The 25,338-nt window shown below is 37.0% G+C and overlaps 1 protein-coding gene across 1 annotated transcript in view; it reads left to right on the top strand.

Annotated features, from left to right (window-relative positions):
* LOC115209263 (guanine nucleotide-binding protein subunit beta) overlaps nucleotides 1–25,338 on the top strand; it is a 165,393-nt gene that overhangs the window by 112,748 nt on the left and 27,307 nt on the right. The window contains exon 2 of the mRNA XM_036501483.1: nucleotides 11,146–11,244. The gene's annotated coding sequence lies outside the window, so the exon portion shown is untranslated. The remainder of the gene's footprint in view (nucleotides 1–11,145; nucleotides 11,245–25,338) is intronic.

Consider the following 25,338-nt stretch of genomic DNA (forward strand, 5'->3'; position numbering starts at 1 on the left):
TTCCCATTGCATGCATTCTCTGGGGTCTTCATGAAGTCAGGAACTTATTCTAACAAACATTAAGACATGTCTGTATGGTTAAGAAGCATACTTTCCACTCATATGGTTTCAGGTTCAGTCCTACTGCACAGCACCTGGGGCAAGTGTCTTCTATTATAGCCCTGGGTCAAACAATGCCTTGCAAGTGGATATGTTAGGTGAAAATTATGTATGTGTGTGTTTGTACCTTCCACGACTTGACAACTGATGTTGGTTTGTTTACATCCCTGCAACATAGCGGTTAGGCAAAAGAGGTCAGTAAAATTAGTAACTAGATTTAAAAAGTAAGTACTAGGGATAGTTTGATCAACTATACCCTTCAAGGTAGTACTCCAGTATGGCCGCAATTCAATGACTGAAACAAATAGATGAAAGATTAGTTGTTTTTGTTGTTTAGACATAGGTCAGTACTGACTGACCAGACAATCCAGCCATGGCTATTCCATCTATTTTCCTAAATAAACTGTCTTTTTAAAAATGATTTGAGAGGGACATTTGGTTGATATTTCTAAAAGTTGATCAACCACATAGATTCACCATTGCTGTTGATCAATGATTTCATTTCTTATAATAATGGTGTGAACTACATTGTTCCATCCTGCATTGTCTATCAGAGTGAGATGAACTCAGCCATTGAGAGTTTAGTGTCCTGGCCATAGAATTAATGCAAATGTAAAGCATTGACTTCTCAGTTGGTTGTCCAATACATTATAAAATTCCATCGTTTATGTTGCCAATGATGACCTCTGGGACAATTAATGTTATATTCTAAGCAGAATATTTCTTCTGTCTGTTCTCATGAATGAAGTCTACAAATGTAAGCAAATGTGACTTTGAAGAGCTAACCCTTCCTCTCCATTTCTCTCTCTTTCTCTCTCTCTTTCATATTCAACAAAGTAGAAGGATGACAATGTCTACCAGCTAATACCTTTATGGAAATGCTTCTTATCAGTAACTATTGGTGCCTTGATTTAGTCTGGATACAAATTTACAACAGGTTCATAAATGTGCAACTTATTTATTTAAAGTTGCATTTTCTAATAGCTGTAATAACTTTTCCTATGCCTCAACCCTCTTCTCTCTCTCTCTCTCGCTACTCCCTCTCTCTTTTCTCTTCTTCTACTTCTCTTACACCTTTTCTTTGACACATGGAAGATATAGAAATTACAGATGCAAAATGTAAATTCCAGGTATATTAACTGTGGTCTAGTGGTTAGGGTGTTGCACTCACAATTGCAAGATTGTGGTTTCAATTCCCAGACCTTGCAATGCATTATGTTCTTGAGCAAAACACTTCATTTCTCACATTGTTTCAGTCCACTCAGCTGTAAATGTATAACCCTGCAATAGACTATGTCCTGTTCAGAGTGAATGTTGTTGTATAGGTCACTTTTAAGCCACGAAAACCAGGTAACCAGCCCTGTGAGTCTAAGGACTTGAGAAAATACTTACTGCCAGTAACTATATAATTGCTAGAATTCTTGATCACTGATTGATTTAATGTATCAGGAAAAATGCATTTCATGATGAATATTTTAAAAGTTTGCTTTAAATCCATCATCTTCTGTCACTCCAAGAGAAATCCTCCATATAGTTACTTGACCTACTAGAGATAACAGCCAAACTACGCCCTACCACCTAATAAGGCCAACAATATATAACATATTGTTGTATTTCAAGATGGTCTTTTTTTTTAACTAAATAAATGCATGCACTTATATTTTTTTTTCTTCACTTGCTTGTTAGTGTTCTGTTTAGAACAGAATGGAGTAAGTGGAGCAACAATACACACAAAAACGAAAAGTGTCACTGAAGAGGTCACAGATGTGTGACGAAAGATTTCCAGACAATGGACATAAAATAAAGAAGACCAGTGAAGAAAAAAAATATATAGTGCATGTGTTTATTTGGCAAAAAAGAAAAGAAAAAAATGGCCATCCTGAAATACAACAATATCTGTTTCAACACAGGATTTCACATAAAGAATCTTGTAAAATGAATTGTTAAAAGTAATATATAACATAGTTTGTGTATACTGTATCTAAAAATAGACATAATGCTTTTTGGCTAGCCCCCCCCCATCCCCCCCACACACACCTTCGTGGTGGTGGTGGTGGTGGTGGCAGCTTCATCGTTGTTGTTGTTGTCGCTGCTGCTGGTGATTTTCTTTTTTCTAGTATCTCCTTTTGTACCTACAGTGTTGATAGAATGAATAACATGCATGTATTATGTTGATTCAGTTGACTGTGTACTTCTGAAAGTTAGTGATTGCATTCTAATATAAGAAACCTTTATCATTATTAATGTTGCAGAAGAGTCATTTCATAATACACAAGGCTGTCGAATTCACTTTGAATTTATATCACAAGGTGCCAGAATTTGTCTCACAAGTACAACCTGGTCCCTGACACAATTCAACTGTCAAAATTAATTTAACAGTTTTTGCCTATAACAGCTCTTCCAAGTGGTAAGCACTTCAGTTTTTCTACTCTACAGCAAGACACCTATATTTGATCCCTCTATATCTTAAATCTCTTTCAAGCCACACCCTGTCAAGTACTACTCCCCTTCAAGTGCTACTGTCTTGCAAGGTATTTAGTGACCCTGTTGATGTTGGTGCCATGTAAAAAGCACCTAAAACATTCTGTAAAGTGGTTGGCATTAGTAAGAGCATCTAGCTGTAGAAACCAAGCCAAAACAGGCCATATAGCCTGGTGTGGCTCCTGGTCTTATCAATTCCTGTCAAACCATCCAACCCATGCCAGCATGGAAAACAGATGTTAAATGATGGTGATGTCTCAGAGCACGTCATTTGCTTCAATGTACAACTGTGAATTTATCATTACTTATTTTTCTCTAATTCTTCTCTGATTCCCTTCATTTAATTTGGCCAGATTAGTCTCAAAAAGTCTATCTGTTTTAGATTCAAACTTTCCAGATCTGGCTTCTTACGCCTACTCAACAATGTCATTCTGAAAATGAATAATAACATCATTGAATCTCAAATCTACAAGATAACGCATGCTTGATTCGAAACAGTGTGAATAGATTAGCATTATATTTGTCTGAGTAATCTGAATGCTGAAGGGTGGAAGTTGTATTAAATACACCAAACTAAGTTAGATATTTCCTGCATTTAGTGTTGAAAGAATTTATAGGTATCAAGTACATAGAGAACTCAGTTCAAACGACAAGATGCTTAACCTTATAAGTTAAGAAACCTTTGCATTGCATATACTCCAATATCTGTCTGCCTCTCTCTCTCTCTCTCTCTCTCTCTCTCTCCCTATCTCTCTCATCTAACTTACATTTCTATCAGAATACATCTGGTTAGGTTGGACATTTTTGAAGGAGCATGGTCTCTCTGTAGCATGCAGTCTTAAGTAAATTTAGCAAAGTCTGATGAGAAAGTTTATCAGTAACGTTCCAGCTATGTGTTATTTATCAAGTAAAAAAGAAATAAAAACCAGTTAAATTTTGTCTCTTATCATGCCTGTGAGAACATGTGGCAGTCTGGAATAAGGTTGTAGTTCTGTGAGTGTAGAATATAGGGAAATATTTTCATTCATGTTGTTTACTTTTAAAGTATATCATACTAGCTACACATATATATTATTGCTATTATATTAAATTGTTGAATGTCCAAATATGGCCAAATGCATTTTTTTCAATATTTATTTTTTGCTTGCAATAGCTGGTTCTTTTGGTCAAACTATTGTATCTCCAGCTACTCCAGATGCCAATATATCAAAAATTGTCAAAGTGTAATACAACAGTTTTGCTATGGAATGGTGAAACTATTTCTTCATTTTCTGAAAAAGCAATGTTTTAGACTTCGGATACTTTTAAACAATAGTAACGATATAAATATATATATTTGTTTTTTTATCTCGCCTCACACACACACACACACACACGCACACACTCACACATACACACACATCTGTTGCGTTACCAACCCTGTCTCCACTCTTTTGGCTTTAAAAATCTACTTTGCTCTTGTTATCGTAAACTTCCGCCTTTCACCATGTGTACTTCGTAAACACCAGTCGTTTTTTTTTCTCCATCTCTTGTTGCCCACTTTGGGATCTTTCTTTCCTCTCTCTTCCTTCTTTATGTTTCCGACGAAGAGCTCCGCTCGAAACGTCATACCTTCCTGCTTCCATATTTCCTGAGCGCCTATTAATAATAATACTGTAATTGTTCCACGTGTTGTTGTTTTTTTGTTTTCCCGTTTGGATTAAAATTATATATATATATATATATATATTATATATATATATATATATATATATATATATATAGTTGAAATTTACAGAAAATCAAAAGATGAAGACAGGTGTATAAACAACAACCTGGTGTATTAGTTTAATGCTCGGGAAGGTGAGAAAGTCTTTTACATTTCGAGCCTAAACTCTTCAACAGAAAGGAACATGAGGAAATAAACAGAGAGAGAGTGAAAAAAAAACTTTTAGAATTAGCAGTCAATATATATATATATATATATACATATATATGCATGGCGTGGCTTTGTGGTTAGAAGTTTGCTTCTCAATTGCATGGTTCAGGGTTCAGTCCCACTCTATGGTACTTTGGGCAAGTGTCTTCTACTATATCCTCGGTTGGACCAAATTTGGTTGACAGAAATTGAAAGAAGCCTGTCGTATATATGTGTGTGTGTGTCTGTGTTTGTCCTCCACCACTGCTTGACAACTGGTGCTGGTGTGTTTATGTCCCTGTAACTTAGCAGTTCAGCAAAAGAGACTGATGGCCACAATCTAATGACTGAAACCAGTTAAAGATAAAATCTCTTTCTCTCTCTCTCTCTCTCTCTCTCTCTCTCTCTCTCTCTATACATACATATATATATATATATCACACAAGAAAACCATCCAAACGTGGCGGTAGCCAGTACCGCATCGACTGGCCTCCGTGCTATGGGCAAGTAACAAACACCATCCGATCGTGGCCGTTTGCCAGCCTCATCTGGCACCTGTGTCGGTGGCACATAAAAACACCATCCGAAGACCCGGCAAGACTAGTCAGGCCATAACCCGTGGCCCCTACCTGGGACGTAGTCAGTCCACCTGTGCATACCTTCCTTCTTGTGACACTTGTGAAGACCTTTTGAGGCAAGTGAAAATCAAAACAAATCAAAATAGATGAACATCAATGGAATTTGTATCTTTGTGATACCAGTACGGTGGCACACAAGAAAACCATCCGAACGTGGCCGTAGCCAGTACCGCATCGACTGGCCTCCGTGCTGTGGGCACATAACAAACACCATCCGATCGTGGCCGTTCGCCAGCCTCATCTGGCACCTGTGTCGGTGGCACATAAAAACACCATCCGAAGACCCGGCAAGACTAGTCAGGCCATAACCCGTGGACCCTACCTGGGACGTAGTCAGTCCACCTGTGCATACCTTCCTTCCTTCTTGTGACACTTGTGAAGACCTGTTGAGGCAAGTGAAAATCAAATAAAATCAAATCAAATCAAATCAAAATAGATGAACATCAATGGAATTTGTATCTTTGTGGTACCAGTGCCGGTGGCACACAAGAAAACTATCCGAACGTGGCCGTAGCCAGTACCGCATCGACTGGCCTCCGTGCTGTGGACAAGTAACAAACACCATCCGATCGTGGCCGTTTCGCCAGCCTCATCTGGCACCTGTGTCGGTGGCACATAAAAACACCATCCGAAGACCCGGCAAGACTAGTCAGGCCATAACCCGTGGCCCCTACCTGGGACGTAGTCAGTCCACCTGTGCATACCTTCCTTCTTGTGACACTTGTGAAGACCTGTTGAGGCAAGTGAAAATCAATCAAAACAAATCAAAATAGATGAACATCAATGGAATTTGTATCTTTGTGGTACCAGTGCCAGTGGCACACAAGAAGACCATCCGAACGTGGCCGTAGCCAGTACCGCATCGACTGGCCTCCGTGCTGCGGGCACGTAACAAACACCATCCGATCGTGGCCGTTCGCCAGCCTCATCTGGCACCTGTGTCGGTGGCACATAAAAACACCATCCGAGCGTGGCCGTCTGCCAGCCTCGTCTGGCACCTGTGTCGGTGGCACATAAAAAACACCATCCGAGCGTGGCCGTTCGCCAGCCTCGTCTGGCACCTGTGTCGGTGGCACATAAAATCACCCACTACACTCTCGGAGTGGTTGGCGTTAGGAAGGGCATCCAGCTGTAGAAACACTGCCAGATCTGACTGGCCTGGTGCAGCCTTCGGGCTCCCCAGACCCCAGTTGAACCGTCCAACCCATGCTAGCATGGAAAACGGACGCTAAATGAATGATGATGATGATGATATATATATATATATATATATAAATATATATATATATATATATATCTATATATATAATTATATATATATTATATATATATATATATATATATATATTATATATAGAGAGAGATAGAGAGAGAGAGAGAGAGAGAGAGAGAGAGAGGACAAAGAAAAGAGCATTCAACACATTTAGTAGGGGTTTACATATATTTGAAACTAAATTGGTTAACTAAGCTTGAATGAGTTAAGCTTCTGCTGAGAGGCCTGTGAAATTAAGTCACATGGAGCCGAATCACACTGTTTTAAGTAGGAATAATAATAATAATGATAATAGTAGTAATAAATAGAGAGAGAGATGAAATGTACATATGTGTATTATGTTTATATATAGGCATACATGCCCAGCACAGTATGTCCTCTAGCTTGGTAGTATCATCAGTTTTGACCTGTGAAGACCAGTGGGATAAAAAATCCATTATTGAAAGCAAGGTAAAGGTTGGTGATAGGAAGAGCATTTGACTGTAAAATGCTGCCTCAATAAATCTCATCCACTCCATGCCAGCATGGAAAAGGTAGATATAAAGATTATATATGTGGTGAACTCTCTCATCATGTCAGTGGATGAAGGTTCATTTAGACATGGTCTGTCAAAATTGACCATCACTTTATGGCCCTTTGTGTACAGGGTCAAAGCTGAAGTCTTTCAGTGGCATTCTCTACCTGTCCCTGTTGACTCTTTTCCCTGTTGCTATTCAACTTAAGAAGAAAATGTGATGATGTTGGTGGTGGTGTCTTGATTTGTCAAACAACTTTCACAAAGAATATTTTTATAGTAAGTATGGTTTGTGTAGATCCGGTCCCACTCTAATGTCCTTCAACTAATCCCACAAGCCCAGTAGTTATCAGAATGAATGATATATATATGGAGTTACATTCTCTTAGATCGGCAGCTAAAGAGCTGAAGAGCCTCATTTACCCTGGGTCCATTAAAGTGATTGTGAGTGACCTTCCTGATTCAGTTCCATGACATGATAATTAACTATACGTAGGACCCTGGCTGGTGCTATGTTCTGGCCCAGAGTAGAACTGGGCGCAATAGCTGAGTGTGGTTCCACACTCCCCAAAACCCTGGAACTCCTGAAACAGGGTTCCGCTATCACATACAGTTTAAAGTCATAACCAGGAGAGACACACGCATGCTTGCTCACTCAGTCACTCACTCTCAAGTATAGATATATTTACACACATACACATATATATATATACAGTGAAAGACATGTTGACAAATAATAATACCTAGTGCCAGTCTTTTCAAGCTTAGCAGATAATTAATTATTACACAGTGCTGAATACATCCAAAGAAATGCTTGCCTTACAGTTTATCCATTCGTTCCTTATTGAATTAATGATGGAATATAATGGTTGATATGAATACCTTGTAGTAAAAGTCGCAGAAATAACATCTGTCTTGTAATTTGACACTGTATTTTATCTAATACCACGGGACTTATTTGGAAAAGGTCTTGTCTCCATATCCATTGTCTACAAAACACAGATGATATATCAAGTTGAGAAATGGTTAAAGAAAATCAACAGAAGTAATACCAAGAAGTTATAGTTATGTGGAGTTGTTTAAATATTATCTTCTGATCAACATCAAAGTAGACTTTAGCAGCATAGCCATCTGCGATACTCACACAGATGTATTCATTGCAGATAAGGTAAAGCAATTTTGGGCACCTTATCTGTTGATGGTTTCTTTTTTTTTTTTTTTTTTGCTCCATCGAATTAATTAATAATTATAGAAATATGTTTTCATCTTAAGCTCATTTTCATACAAAAAAGAGTTCTATCGTGTGATGAAATTCTTTTGAGATCGAGATATAAAATCTACAGATGCTTTGGAACTATTTTCATCATCATTTTATCCATTTTCATTTAATGTCCACTTTTCTTTGCTTGCATGGATCAGATGAGATTTGTTGAGGTAGATTTTCTGCCCTTCTGTCATCAACCCTGACTTGTTTCCAAGCAAGGTAATATTTCCCCATGGCCAGACATGTTTTTCACAGAAGACAGGAAATGAACAACTTTGCTTGTATGATGATAATACTTATTTACAATTATCATTTCATGTCTAGACAAGAGTATACATAACACACATACACACAAATACATGCATGTATGTGTGTGTTCATATATATATATATGATGATGATATCATTATTAATCATGACAATTGTTTCAACACATCTAGCATCGATCCCTCACAGGTGGGACACTCAACAACTGGTTCAGGAGCATCCGGTGGTGCAGATGTATCTCATTGAGTGGTAGACACAACTCATTAAAATAACACTTCCACAATGTAACTTCTCATTTTGTAGAAAGAAAAGCAACCAGACGGAGGAAATATCTTCATTTACATAGAAGATCAAAAATAAAATCACAGATGGGAAAAAGAGAAATGAACACGCAATACAGCAAGAAAATTATTAAAAATAACTTAACAAATGTATAAAAGCCCTCAAGAGCAAGCTGCATGGTGTGAGTACAATTGCTCATACAAGCATCTGCGAAAATGTGAGCATACACACATGAGGTTTGATGCATTCATGATCACAAAGCGAGTTAACTATTTACTTGGTGTTTGTAAGAATGATATATCAAATATATAAAGTGTAGTAGAAGAGTTGAATTTAGAGAGTCATGCAGCTTACATAGTAAGCACGCCTTTCAGAATCAGCTATCAGTGTATGAACTACCATGCAGTGTAATTGAATATGTCCAGGTAACTGAAAACCCAGGAAATCCTAACAATGAATTTTTCTACAAAGAGTAAATAAAGCATAATGTCAGAAGGTGTGAGAAGTGAATATGGTTTTATATTTTTATATGACTTCCCTATGATTACAGCTGTTTCGTAACCTTCCGCATGTAGTTTTATTAATTTTGGGATGCAAAATTATATGAATGTTTGCATCATGCTCAGCATTATACAATACAACTAGCACTATGACCCGGCATTGCCAAGTCTAGTGCTAGTGCTTGTTGTTCATTGCCAGGTCGCAGTAAAAATTTCTCACTAAATCAAGAGCTAAGTTTCTTATCACATTTCAGCCCGGGCCTGTTTTGTTGTTTATGAACTAGTTGAAGCTTTTTATGAGAGTAATTAATATTCATTGGACTTCGGTTTTCACACCTGGAATGGCATAATCATGGAAAATTAGTGAGACTGTGTACATGCCATTAGTCAGACAAAAAAGGAGGCAGAAGAAAGCAAAAAGCTTGAATTTGGCTGCAAAATAACTTATGTTTATTTTATTCATATAAAAAAAAATTAAGCATTTCTAATGATGCTTATTGGTGCCATTATTAAGCTTAGAGTTAGCAAAAATGGTCACCTATGAGCTTTTGCAGTATTTACTTGAGTTGTGAGGGCTACAAGGTGTTATTAAATATATTGTCATTGTATTGTGTATCTTGGGTAATGATTTCCAACCATTTTTTATCTATGGACCCTTTTGATCCTTATTTACTCTGGTAGTCTCTCTTAGCAATTCGATGTTTAAAAAAACCTTTTAATATTTCTATTTTAAATATTGTTAGGAATAGTATTAAAAATGTTAAAATATTTGGTGTATTGTAGAAGTATGGTGAAAGCGCATGGCTCAGTGGTTGCAGTGTTGTGCTTACGGTCGTGAGATTGTGAGTTCAAATCCTGGACCGGGCTGCGTATTGTGTTCTTGAGCAAGACACTTTATTTCACATTGCTCCAGTTCACTCAGCTGTAGAAATGAGTTGCGATGCCACAGGTGCCAAGCTGTATCTGCTGTTGCCTTTCCCTTGGATAACACTGGTGGCGTGGAGAGGGGAGGCCAGTATGCATGGGCGACTGCTGGTCTTCCATAAAAACAACCTTGCCCGGACTTGTGCCTTGGAGGATAACTTTCTAGGTGCAATCTCACAGTCAGTCAGTCATGACCGAAGCGGGGGGTCATTTTTTTTTTTTTTTGTAGAAGTATATGCAATTTATTGCTCATAAATTTTAATAAAAAATCTTATATGGACCCCACCAAGGGCCATATGGACCCCCACTTTAGAATTACTGAGCTAGGGAAAGTTAATATGATGAAAGGTTTCCTCTTTAAATTTATATTTATCAGAGGAATAGAACTTGGGAGCTAAGATTTGAAATGAAAGTTTTTCACCACAAACACAACACTGTGACAATGTAAAAGGTTACAGTCTACTGACTTTTATCAATAGTTGTGTCTCAATCTGTCAACTCAAATTGGGATTTTCCTTGCAGTATCCTTGTTGTATCAATAATGTGACAAAGGTATGGTAGTGCTGCACAGAATTTTTAGAAAGTATAGAGTTGTTTCTATTTTCAAGTCATCAAATTAATAGTGATGAATAATTATCACAAATAGAAATTTCAGTTCTGTTTCATTTGAAGCTTAATGACAGTTGTTTCTGATAGAGTGGAGGAGGTATCTAAAGACTCAACCCTCACAATGCTTCAAGGAATAGTGGGCGATGAAAATGGGTGGATTTTATTTAATTTTTAATTGAAATTTTTAAAACAAAATTGTGTTGAGTTCTATGTTTTCTAAAATCAGAAATTCAAAATCTCATGGCGATTAAATTTTTTTTTAGTAAAGATTAATTCTTTTTTTAGTAAAGTTTAAAATTTATCTTTAGTAACGATGAAAATTTTTTTAGTTTTTTTTTTCATATTTGCATATTGATATAATTTTTTTAATTCAGTTTTTTTTATTTTTTTATTTCAGGCTTGCAAAAACATCCCCCGTTTGTCATACTGAGATTACCAAACATAAAAAAAAACACTAATCAGGGAGTGCAGACTGGAATTTCAATTTTAATTTTAGGTATTTATCATTATTTTCCTCTTTTTTTTTTATTATTTTGATTAATTTTTAATCTTAAAATATTCTGACACTTTGTCATATAAGACATGACTTTGAAAGAAAGAGAAACATGTAAAAGCTGAATAAGCATTTCGCAAAACCAGAAACTTGAAAAATTAACATGTGTGACTCTACATACTTCCAATCTGAAGTTGTATTGAGCACACTTTTGTTGTAACACCACATAAACATAGCTGACATCTCTTATTCTTTGTAGATCATCATCAGCTTAACATCCACTTTTCATGCTTGCATGTGTCAGTTGGAGTTTATTGAGGCAGATTTTCTATAGCCAGATGCTCTTCCTGTTGCCTTAACATATATATATATATATATATATATATATAATGATGATGATATATATTCACCATCATATGATAAAAGATATAGGGCATTCTGGATCAATTTGGTTTCATCTTTAAAAAAATTATTATAGTTAGTCAATCAGTAAATATTTTAAACAACAAAACTATTCATTATATAAAATTCTTTAACTTATATATTTTTGCCATCTTCTCTTTTGCACACTACATCTGATTTTTCTAAATACCCCAGTTTTTCTCTCTGCTCATTTGTGATCTACCATTCATGCATGTATTACACATTCAGTGGAGCATACTTACTTCGCTTGGCTCCAACCTTTGTACACCTACATTCAATACCCATGTTTCACTACCATGCTGTAGCACATTTTGCATATAAGATTTCAGACCCCCAACATCCACTGCTAACTAGGTTACTTAAGTGAGTAAAGCTATCAACCATCTTTAAGGAGCCCTCAAAGTACTCTTACAGCTAACAACTCCTGTATATCTGCTATATGCAAAGTTTTACTTCTCTATCACACAGCTTGTGATCCTACTATAATTCTTATGCTTATATGATTTACATTGGGTACACTGTATTGAATTCCCACCTCCTCTTTTTCTTCATTTATGCATGGCCACCTCCCAGGTGGTATTAGAGTCCTGTCTTCTTTCCTGCTAATGAGAACTTTTGCCTCTGCTAGATTTACTTTGAGATCTCTTTTTGTTTTTATAGTTGAGATTTCTTCTCTACATCACCAACCAATTCATTTATGAGAACTAGGCTTTCAGTGTAAAAGAGTTCCCACAGACATCTGGTCTGAAACCCCTCTTTTAAGATCTAGAGATCTATAATAAAGGAGTGGAGTGAGAACCAAGCTCTGGTGGACATCTACCCACAAATTAAATTCATATGATCAATTCTTACCTTACTGACAGTGTTACTATTTTACATGGTTCACATATCTCTCACATGTTATTTATCTACACACAGTTTTCTTAATGACATAAATTCAGTACCCTGTCATAAGCTATCTTTTGTTTGAAGAAATATGAAATATAGTGGCTTACTCTTGGCTAAGAACTTTCTTGTAGTTAAAAGATATTAGTCATACCCTGTCCTGGCACAAAATCAAGCTGCATCTCAGCAAATTAACTTTCTAATTAGTAGTATAATAACTCTGTTGCTTTGATAACTTTGTCTATAAGTTTCATAGCTCTGTAGTTGCTTCTCTGTTGAACATCTCATTTGTCCTAGCAGTTCATGAGGATATTGCTTTACTAGTCAGGGTGTGAAACCATCCTGGACTACCTGATTGATTTTGTCAGTGACCAGTGTGTACCCAACTTCGTTTCATCTTTTCAGTATCCCAGTGACTATCCATGATGGTTCAGTTGCTCTCCCTGTCCTTGTATTCTTAATCATTCTTTCATCTGAATGTCTGTCACCTTTAATACCTAGTCCCCCTTTTGAGTCTACATGGAGGCAGACTCTCTCTCTCCAACTGGAATACTGCTCCAACCAGAAATCTGGTCTGTGGTTCACAAGTCTTGTAGAAACTCCCAGTTTTCTATATGCTATAGGTTTATAGCTTTTCTTTCCTCACATACAAAACTACAATTTCTCTGATCCTGTATTTAGCAAAAGCATCCTTGTGCTGCCATATTTTCCTCCTCTAGATTATGTTGTACCTCTGAGTCCATTTAACCCTTCCTCTGAAGTCTCTAGTCACTGGTCTATATTTAGTGATGCATTCACCTGGAAAAACTTGATACTCACACCCATCTGTCTGACCCATTTCTTGGTGAGTACAAAATCTATTTGGCATGTGAGTTCACCTGACTGGTTGTGACCGTGTTACCTGGCATGATTAATTGATGAGGTCACCAGCTAAGAAATGCGGTCACTCTCATTCCATATTGAGACATTCGGCAATGGGGCCTCATGGTTCTTTGTTTTCATCTGTCTTTCTTAATTATTGGTACATGTACAGAGATCACTGTTACTGCTCATGATTTATTAAGTTTAATTATCCTACTCCACCTATTCATTTCCAAGCCAACATGTCTACTCCTCCCACCTTCTCAGAAGATATTGTATCTGTGTTCCTTATCCACAAGGAATCTGGTTGAGGCTTCCTTCCATCTTATCACTTGTGTGCAGCACACATCTTCTCATCTCCTCTCCATCACCTCTACAATCTCTTCAGACCTTTCATTATGTCAACATTGATGGTAGCAGCCCTGAAGTTTTTTAACTTACAGGAAGGAAGGGTCTAGTAAAGAATTTATTGTTGCTCGCAATTACTTGATACACAAGGCTAAAGTGGACATCTAACTTCCTCATTGCCATGCTCAGCACTAACATGGAAATTGATAGTCTTGTAAATGCAGTTAAGGCTTTCCATTGTATTTGTGTCTATTTTGATTTTGGGCATAGTTTTATTAACTGGATTCCTTTCCTCTCACCAGCCTCTTTACATCATGGATTGAGTGCATTTTATTGTACCACCAACACCAGAAAGGTTATCTGCCAGGACTAAAAAAAAATATCTACACTGTGTCAGTTTTATTTAGTGTTACTAATCTCTTAGCTAAGTTGCCTTTACTGTGGATTGTGAAGTCCATCTCTCCTTTATTCAGTGTTACTGCTCACCTGGAATGATTACCTTCACAACCAAAGCCTTGTGAGTGGATTTGGTAGATGGAAACTGAAAGAAGCCCATTGTATGTATGTGTATGCATCTTTGTGTCTTTGTTTGTCCCCCACTACCATTTAGCAACTGGTGTTGGTTTGTTTACAGCCCCCTAAACTTAGCAGTTTGGCAAAAGAAACTGATTGAATAAGTATCAGGCTTAACAAAAAAGTACTGGGGTTGCTTCATTCAACTAAGATTTCTTCAAAAGTTATGCCCCAGCATGGCCACATCTAATGACTGAAACAAGTAAAAAGATAAACAGATAAAAAAAAGACACGTTTTTGTTTGTGAGTTGGTTAAGCATTTAATCAATTAACTGATCACGCGTTTAGTCAATCATTTAGTCAATCAATCAGCCAATCAGCTTGGTTTATTAAAGTTCTTTCATCACTATTTGCAGCTACCTCAATGACTTGTCCTCTTTATACCAGATCTATTTCATGTCTGTCTGTCTGTTTGTCTCCTAGTTGACAAGTTTCTTCACTTTATAATCATTATCATCAATAACATTTTTTTTTCTGCTCAAGCAGTATAAGAAACCTGTATTCCACTTTCAGCATCATCTCACATTCGTCTTTTCTCTGCAAATCTACTACTTTGTTACTGTCAATAAAAACTGCACTTCCAACAAATTCCTTTGTGAATATTATAATTAACTTTTCTTATGATGAAAGAATTTCTCTGCCAATGGAGGTGCCTGAAAATCTTGCAGTTACTGTCAACACAGCCACAGTTAACTATATTACCAATATCATAACTGGTGCCACAATTATTCATACTTAGAATATTTTGGTAGTGGAACCGGTCAGTCACCTTAACTAAAACCCCTTGACGAAAGTAAATTGTCACATCAATCATTATTATTATTATTATTTGATAGTTTCAGGCAAATTTATTATTGTTATTATTATTGTTGTTGGCAGTCAGCTGGAAGAACTGTTAGCACTCTCAAAATTACAGACCCTGTGACTATTATATAAAGGATTAGGTTGGCTTTATCTTTCATCCTTTCATTGAGCTCTTGTGTTAAGGTAATCAGTTTAACCCCACTGCCCCTAATTTCTGACCTTGTGCCAAAATTTGAAATCATTGTTGCTGTTGTTGTTAAGGTGCATGGCTTAGTGGTTAGGATGTTACACCCACGATTGCGAGATCATGGTTTTGATTCCCAGATCAGGTGTTGCATTATGTTCTTGAGCAAAACACTTCATTTCACGTGGCTCTGCGACCATTTCGTCATCTAACATGTGTCACATGGTGCCCCTGTACAGGTAGTGTCAATTTGTTGGCGGGAGTGAGCTTATGTGAACACAAACATTTGATCACCATAAACAAATCATCTTGGTGGTTGTTCAGCAAGGAATTGCAGAACCTTCATATGTCATCTAACAATGGGAGGAGAGTCCATGATCATCATCATCATCACCACCACGACCACCACAAAGTAGAGAATGGCAGAATTGAGGGGCATCTTGCAGTATTTAGTCTAGATCTCTCAGGGGTTGATTTTTGCCTTCTATTCTTCTATTGTTTATACAGTTAGTAACAGTGGAATATTGGTAGTATTTGAATTGTTCATAACCATCACTTTCAGAATTTTCTGCTTGACACCTGAAATAGAAACCATCCTTATTTTCAGAATGGTGAATGGTGATGGTGTGGGGTTTGTTAAAATAAATACCAAATATTGTAGTTGATTTAACTAACCCTACCTCATCCCCAAAAATATTATGGTATCATGCCAATGTTAGGAATTATTGTTATTTTAGTGCAAAAAATACCGCTGAAGTCAAATTGGCTTTACGTTGTTCTGTAATCAAGCAAATAAAAGACCAGTAGTCCAAGACTAATGGTCTTTTCTCTTACATTTGTGGTCTTCTGCCAAACATAGAAACCATTATTTTAGTCTAGTTGATGTTAAAATACCTTGTAGTGTTTAGTATTGTTGCTCTGTAAAGTAGTTAGCATTAGCCATAGAAACCAGCCAAAACACAACTGGAGCTTGATGCAGATCTCCAGCTTGTCAGTTCCAGTCAGACTGTCCAACCCATGTCAGCGTGGGAAACAGATGTTAAATGATTATTATAGTGATGATGATGACTTTATATATTGAAGTTAAATCCCATAGGTAATAATGGTTATTAGAGATGGTGGTGGGGTGTCAACTTTGTCTTGAATCCTTCAAGGGTCAATAATATAAGTACGAGTTTAATACTAGGCTCAGTCTAATCAACTATTCTATCCTCTAAATTTTGTGGCCTTGTATCATCATGCTGACATGAATCAGAAGGGTTATTTGCTTCTCTCCTAGATGAGTTAGCAGACTACATCTCATTCACAGGTTTCATTTTTGGTTTGGTTTGTACAACTGGATGCTTTTCCTGACACCAACCACTTTGCAGAGTGTACTAACTGCATTATATCATGATGTCAGCACTAGACAGGTTGTCACATATTCAACAAGGGTAAGGGGTCTACCCAGCCCTACATCATCATCATCATCATTTAATGTCTGTTGTATATGCTGGCATGGATTGGATGGTTTGACTGAGTTGGCATGCTGGAAGATTGCGTCAGGTTCCAGTCTGATTTGGCATGGTTTTCTATGACTGGATGCCCTTCCTAACGCCAACCACTCTGAGAGTGTAATGGGTGTTTTTATGTGCCACTGGCACGGGTGCCATTTGCATGACACCAGGGTGTGTTTACATGCCACTGGCATGGGTGCCATTTGCGTGACACTAGTATCTGTCATGGCTGCAATTTTGCTCAGCTTGACGGGTCTTCTTCTCAAGCATGACATAATGCCAAAGGTCTTGGTCATTGCCTCTGTGTGGCCCAACACGCGAAAGGAACTCAGTCACTTTGCCCCCATGAGGCCCAACACTCAAAAGGAACTCGGCCACATAGTGCATTTTATCATGTCACCAGCACATCTAACTGTTATTGTGTTGCTAAGGAAAAAGTGGAAGAAATAATATTGATTTCAAATTTTGGCTCATTAAGCAATTTCAAGAGACGTTAGATCAACCCTAGTGCTCAACTAGTACTTGTTTTATCAACCCTAAAATGAAGCATTTTATCCAGTGTTCATTTACATTCTGAATCCTTATCTTGCCACAGTTAGTTTTGCCTTTCATTTTTTTGGGGGTTGATATTTTCTGCTGTTCTTTGGCTTTGTGCCTTTGTTAGACTTCACACACTTTTTAGCAACCCACTTCTTAACTGCTAATCATCCCACTTTTGCTGATATTCGCCACTTCTCTCTCTTACTATTACACATCTCTATTATCTCTTCCTATCTATCACCTGCTGCATCATTGAGATGTTGTCCTCACTATAAATAAAAATGACATCAGTGAGATGTTGTAAAAACTGACTCTAACCATCGCAACCTATTCGATCCATGCCAGCATGGAAAGTAGATGTATGATGATGATACCGATGACAACTACTACCACCAACACTATCATCATAACCACCACCACCACCACCACTACTACACTCATCATTCTTTTAAATAGATTTTTCCCACTTTGAAATCATTGAAGATATTGTACAATTTCATTATTATTTTATTGTGTTTTATCTGAAAAATATTAAAATATACAACTACTTATCCACAAGACTGCTACCCTTTGAAACTTAACATGATCAAACATACTTAGAAATTCTTGCTAATGGCATCTTTTGAAAATTTACTTCCTTTTTAATAAAATTCCACTCATGTCTTTGATGTAATTAGTTCTTTGTGGAAAGGTTCCTTGCAGATATAAGCTTCTGTTACTTATCAAATTAGCCTTTAAGTAAGTTATAACATGACTAAACACCTTCACAGCTAAAGCCACTCTCAGCATTTACCGTTTTCTTCTTTGGTCATGTCATTATTATCAATCAAGGAACTGTAGGAAAGAAGAGTAAAACAACAGATTAAATTCTTTGTGACACTTTGCATTCTGAGTTCAAATCTTGTTCAGGCTTCCAAGGTCCATAAAATAAGAACCATTTGTTATACCTCCTCAAGATCTATAGTTCATTAATCAAGGTTGATCTGATGTCTCCACCTCTGTATGAAGGCCTGTGGAAGTTTTCTCTTTTTTTTTTCATTAAGAAGACTAGCTGCTTGTCAATGCATGCAAATCACTCCTCTATGCCACTGATGTTGTCCAAAGAAAAGGCCATTGGTTTAAAACCAATACAACTTGGCACCATTGATATCAGACCTCAAATGGATCAGATATTGTTAGGTTTCCCATCTGATGCCCTAGCTGTTCTGCCAATCCACTGTTCTGGATTGATACTTTTATATATCAGCCCTGAAAGGTTGCAAAACAAAAAATTACTTTGGTAGGAATTGAACACATAGTGCAGAGAGATGATACACAAAAGAAGGCTCTTGTTGAGTGGCTTAAATATAAAAATTTGAACCAGAGCTTTTCCTTGTCCAATAACATGAAGGAAATGACCATTTTCCTGGGGGATTGTTCCAATATTTGAGCAAACATAAATTGGTGAGCTGGCAGGATCGTTAGTACGCTGGACAAAATGCTTAGTGGCATTTTGTCAATCTTTACATTCTGTGTCCAAATTTTGCTGGGGTTAACTTTACCTTTCATCCTTTCGGAGTCAATAGCATTGGTACCAATTGAGCACTGAAGTTGATTTAATCAACTGCCAAATTTGAGACCAGTATCTGAGCAAAGATGAGGATTATCAGAAAGACTAGAAGAAAAGAGTAAATTCTTTGTGCCATTTGACTACATCCTTTTGCATTCTGAGTTTGAATCCCATTCAACAATTCAATGTCAGTAAACTAAGTACCAATCAAGTATTGTGGTTAATATACCCGCTCAAGACCTGTAATCTTTTTGTGGAACTTGCATCAATTATGGTTAACCTCATATCTGCACTACTGTGTGCAGGTCTGAACAAGGTTATTTTGGTTGTTGGTCATGCAAGCAAGGATCTTGACTCTTCACCCTTGATGATGTTCAAAGAAAAGACCCAGTGTTGTCAGGATGCAAAGGACAGGATCAGAGACATAAGAATTCCCATCTAACACCCTAAAATATCTGCCAATCCATTGTCTTAGATTCCCCCCTCCTTTTTTTTTTTTTGTCCTGAAAGGATGCAAAGCAAAACTGACAAGAGGGGGCTGGAATGTTCTTGGCTTTGGGTAAAAGAAAATATAGATGAATCAGTTATGATTTTATTCAACAAATTCCCTTCTCAGATTCACACACTTATTGCAGCAGGCTTTCAGTTTTTCCCTGTAAAAGAACTTGGAAAGTTGGACCTCCCACCAGGCCTTTTGTAATACTCTTAAAACCAGGAACTTTTCAGTAACTCCTCATAAGGTTTCAACACAGAGTGCAAGCAAATACCACAAGGCATTTTATTTAATGCTCTATTGACTCTGCTATTTTGCCCCCTTTCTCTAGTGTTGTATTTGTGTAAAAAATAATAATTATTATTATTATTATTGAAGCAGTACAAGGCGGCAAGTTGGCAGAATCATTAGCATGCTGGATGAAATGTTTAGCAGTATTTTGCCCATCACTATGTTCTGAGTTCAAATTGCACTGAGAGTGGCTTTATCTTTCATCGTTTTGGTATCAATAAATTAAGTACCAGTGAAACACTGGGGGTGATGTAAATGACTAGACCTTTCCCCAACAATCTCAGGCACTGTGCCTATTGTAGTAAGGATTATCATTTAAGCAGTACAATAAATTAATTAACAAAAGTGTGTAGTTATATTGCAAATTCAAGGTTTTAAATTTAATACATTAGTCAATATGTGTTTTAAACTAATATGTTTTAAAATTAAAGATTTTGGTAATGGTGGCTGCTATTGTTTAACTTCATATCAAGCCTGATGAATCAGAACTCTGATCAGAAGCATTCCAGATGTGTTCATCCTAGTTTCTTGTTTTCTTTTTAAAGCATAGTGTATCAAGGACTACATCCAAATGGTTATGAAAATGTTTTCCTAAGGCGGCCCAATCGATGCAAAAGTAGGGTTGCCTTATAGCTATTTGAATGAAACACCTAGAAGTAATATTTATCTACTAAACAAATATTTCCATGATATCGTGATGTTTTGCAGTGCCTGACTCATCCCCGATCCACATGATTGTAAGAGTTGTAAGTTTAAAATGTTGCTGGAAGAAGTTCAGATAACTATTGCATTTACTGATAACATCATATAAAATTTGTACGATGCATGTGCCAGAAGCCAGAAGTTGTATTCTTGTCAAAACATGAGCAGTAAAAACACATGACCTGCCATAACTGAACAGAAATAGATACATGACATCATCATCATCATCATCATCATTACCACCACCACTGTCATCATCATCATCATCATTGGTTTTATGTTCGCTCTCAAATTCCTTCAACTCCCACCATCAAATTCAGTTTAAAGTCATAGCCAGACAATTATTAAATATTTAGTTCATTCATAGTGCTTTGACAGTAAATAGATTATTATTATTATTATTATTATTATTATTCATGTCTTGTGTCCATATTATCTATATTTTGTTAATTATTAAGTTTGCATACAGCAGCTGTCCCTAGGTAAATCTCTGATTACTTCTCTACTGATGAGGTCTAAAAGACTGAAACATGTCTGCAGTTGTCCCTTTACTGCTAAGATCTAACTTATTTCTTTCTGCATGGCATCATCATCATCATTTAACATCTGTTTTCCATGCTAGCATGGGTTGGACAGTTCGACTGGGGTCTGGGAAGCCAGGAGGCTGCACCAGGCCCTGATCTGATCTGGCAGTGTTACTACAGCTAGATGCCCTTCCTAATGTCAACCACTCCGAGAATGTAGTGGGTGCTTTTTATGTGCCACTTGAACAGGCACCAGAGGAACTGGCATCAACCATGATCGGATGGTGCTTTTTACGTGCCACTGGCATGGAAGCCAGTCAAAGCAGCACTGGCATCGGCCACGTTCGGATGGTGCTTTTTACATGCTACCAGCATGGCGGTCGCAACTACAATTTCCATTTGATTTGATTTTGGTATTGATGTTGATGTAGTTGACTCAATAGGTCTCCTCAAGCACGGTATGTCGCCCTACGATCCAAGGTAATTTTTTGAGTGGGCTGGTTATGCGACACTGGTGCAGGTTACAGCTGTGGACTCACTTTATTTGCCAGGTCTTCTCAGTCACAGCATGCCTCCAGAGGTCTTGGTCTTTTGTCATTGCTTCTGTGAGGCCCAACTGTTCGAAGGTCATGCTTCACCACCCCATCCTATGTCTTCCTGGGTCTCCCTCTACCCCGGATTCCTTCCACTGTTTGGGAGTGGCACATCTTCACACAGCTCTCCTCGTCCATAATTAATTAATTAAAATTCATAGCTTACTGCATCAAATATGCTAATGCCAACTTGCGTAATAATCAGCTTTAAGCTGGATGGCCATTAAAAGACTATTTTTGCTACTAAATTGGTGATGTAAGTATTCATCTAAAAAAAAGATGAATTTCATAAATTGTTACAGAAAAAGACCTAAGACATTAACGATAGTCATTAGAAAATGACTTAGAATGTCTAATTAAGTTAAGAGACAGGTCAAATCATAGTCATTATCTTGTCTAAGATCTGTCTTTTCTTTTGCAATATATTTCATAAAAGATATATCCTGTAATTATTTGTAATCACATTTATTTTTGTTTTTAAAGAAAAGCAAAAACAAAAAAATCCTTGGTTCTTAAATGTTAGCTTACGCCTTTTACTTTATCCTTCCTCTTTTAATATTACATCTTTTTAAATCCTTTACCACCACTTGACAGATACTAACTTGCAAGTCATCAACCACAAAATGTAGAGATTATGAAATCAACTCTTCCTTTACTAATAAATATAATAAAAGAATACTCTCTGTTCTTTAGGGTCACTCCCTCTTTTTTTTTTTCATATGAAGGTGCTTAGCTTAGTGGTTAGGGTGTTGTTCTCATGGTCATAAGACCATTGTTTCAATTCTCAGTCTTTGAGCAAAACTTTTCATTTTGCATTGCTCTAGTTTACTCAGCTGTAAATCAGTTCCAGCAATGGTTGGGGAGTTAACCCTCTGATGAACTGGTGTCCCATCCAGTGGGTAGTATTTAACCTTAGTTGCTTACATGCCAGGGAAACAAGTTACACTATGGATTTATGAGTCCCAGAGCTTATAACAGACCCAGGTCTAAGTTTCTATCATAAACTCTATATTTTGTGTGTGTGTGTGTGTGTGTGTGTGTTTTATTTGTAGCAGATTAAAAATATGCAGAGATATCTGCAATACAGTTACCTATATCAGTTTTTCTCTATTTTTCACGATGTCACTCAAAATATAAACTCCTTCCAGTTGAAGTGACATTAGAGATTCAAGTAATATAACATATCCCTACAAACATGAGTGCAGGAATGAAATTTGCTTTGGGGCTGCAAACCCAGGTCCAAAGATTTTTTTTACGAACAAGGTCAAGTTTTTCAATCTTAATATCAAAATAAACACAGGTATAATAATAATAATAATAGTAACAATAATAACAATAATAACAATAACAATAATAGTAATAGTAATAACAACAACAATGGTTTCAAAGTTTGCTACAAGGGCACCAGTTTTTGGGAAGGGGATGAGTCGATTACATTGACCCCAGTGTGTAACTGGTACTTATTTTATCAACCCTGAAAGGATGAAAAGCAAAGTTGACCTCAGCGGAATTTGAACTCAGAACATAAAGACAGATGAAATGTTGCTAAGCAGTTTGCCTGGTGTGCTAATGGTTCCGCCAGCTCGCCACCTTAATAATAATAATAATCATCATCATCATCATCATATTTATACATCAGTCAAATCAGATAAATCCAATAATAGAAAAATAATGTTTCAAATTAATTCAAAAGTATTTGTTTGCTTGTTTTGTTTTTGTGATGAAGTTTTTTAGGAGGATGTTCAAAGCATTTTCGGTGTCCCATCAAAATTTTAGGGCATGTACTTGCACCCACTGCATTCCCTGTTCCTCAGCCTGTGCCTACAAAGGTTGAAGTACACATTTTGAATTAGACAGCATTTATAAAAATAAGGTTTTACATGTAAACATGTTCTATATAGGTTCATGTTTATAAGTCAATACTGCAATTCAAGTGTTGTAGGAAACACAAATATACATGATTGGCATTTAACGTTTCCATACTTGCATCGGTCAGATGGAATGTGTTTTCTGAGTTTATTGAGGCAAATTTTCTGTAGCCAGATTTCTTCCTATTTCCAACCCTCACCTGTTTCCAATCAAGGTAATATCTTCCCATAACTTGACATGTTTTTCATGGAAGACTGGAAGCAAACAACCTCACTTGTATGATAGTGATGCTCATTCACAACCGTCATGCGATGGCTAGACAAAGGTAAGCACAAACATACACACACATACGTGTGTGTGTGTGTGTGTGTGTCTGTCTACTAAATCTACTCACAAGGCTTTGATTGAACCAGGGCCTATAGTAGAAGACCCTTTCCCAAGGTGCTGTACAATGGGTTTGAACCTAAGATCACATGGTTGGGAAACAAGCTTCTCCATCATATAGTCACAGTTGCAGCTATGGTAGTTATGCCTGCACTTTTTAGCCATACCTGCATCTACATATATTTGTGGATTAAAGTTCTTTTTGTGTCAAACATACAGTGCAAAAGGAAAGATATGTGAAATTAAAGTGCATAAACTGGGTAGTGTGTTGTGTTCTTGAGTAAAACCCTTCATTTCATATTGCTCTAGTGCCGTGTGGGGATCAGCATGCCAAAGAACAGACCCAGTGTTTCCTCTTTGTGTTGTAAAAAGGTGACTGAAAGAGGTTGAAGTAGGATTTGCCCTCTGACCTCATAAAACCCTCACCAGAAATGACTACCCAAACAGATCCATGGGTTGGAGAGTTACCTGAGTAGTACAAAGGTGTCATCTGCCAGGATTAGGAAATCATCAAAAAAGGGTGGATGCAGCTATATGCTGCTAGAGCACAGGTCCAGATACAGTACAGTACAGTTTGAGTTGAGTAATTCGGTAAACAGTAATTAAACTTTTTTTTATCTCATTCATCATCAACATCTAACGTCCATTTTCTATGCTGTCATGGGTTGGACAGTTTGACAGTGTCGGTGAGACAGAGCAATGCACCAAACTCCAAAGTCTGTTTTGGCATAGTTTCTATGACTCGATGTCCTTCCTAACACCAACCAATTCACAAAATATACTGGGTGCTTTTTATGTGGCAATGGCACTAGTGAGGCAACCAAGTAATTTACAAGACAATATTCTTCAACTTAGGTGAGAGTAGTATTGAGGGAGGTGGCTCTATGCCAGGTGATGAGGGGCTAAAGCATGATAGAGGGACAAGAATTGGTGTTTTGCTGTAGGGAGGGATATGTGGTTATCCCAAATGGGAAAGAAAGATGGTGGTAATATGTCTGGGCAGACCTTCAAGTTATAGAAGGTGAATTAAAATATGTTTTACTTGGACATGTCTGGCTAAGATGAATCTACTTTTTTAATGATCTGTATTACATTGGTATTCACTATTACAACATCGAAGATTAGACTGTATCCTTCATAGCTGTCTCTGCTTTGTGAATCATCCTGTTTTGGAAGAGATATCTGTTCAAATTACATATTTGAAAGCTCACACAAAAAAGTGATACACACACACACATGTGTGTGTGCTGTATGTATTTATATATATATATAGGTATCATCATCAATGTATGAATACATACATATATATATATATATATATATATATATATATATGTATATGTGTGCGTGTATGTATGTATGAATGATGTATATTATACATCTTGAAGAACTACAATACAAAACTGCCATGTTTTCAGCTTCAGGCAACCTCACAAAGATTCACACAATATATAAAGACATTTCAGACTCTTGTTGGCCTAATTTCAAAAGTGTTTCCTTCCTTTTACATTGAACAACAACTTCAATCACAATCTCCTTTCTGCCTTGCTAGGCGTTAGGAAAAGTAGTTCTTAACAA

Source organism: Octopus sinensis, linkage group LG3, assembly GCF_006345805.1.
Source record: "Octopus sinensis linkage group LG3, ASM634580v1, whole genome shotgun sequence".
NCBI classification, from domain to species: domain Eukaryota; kingdom Metazoa; phylum Mollusca; class Cephalopoda; order Octopoda; family Octopodidae; genus Octopus; species Octopus sinensis.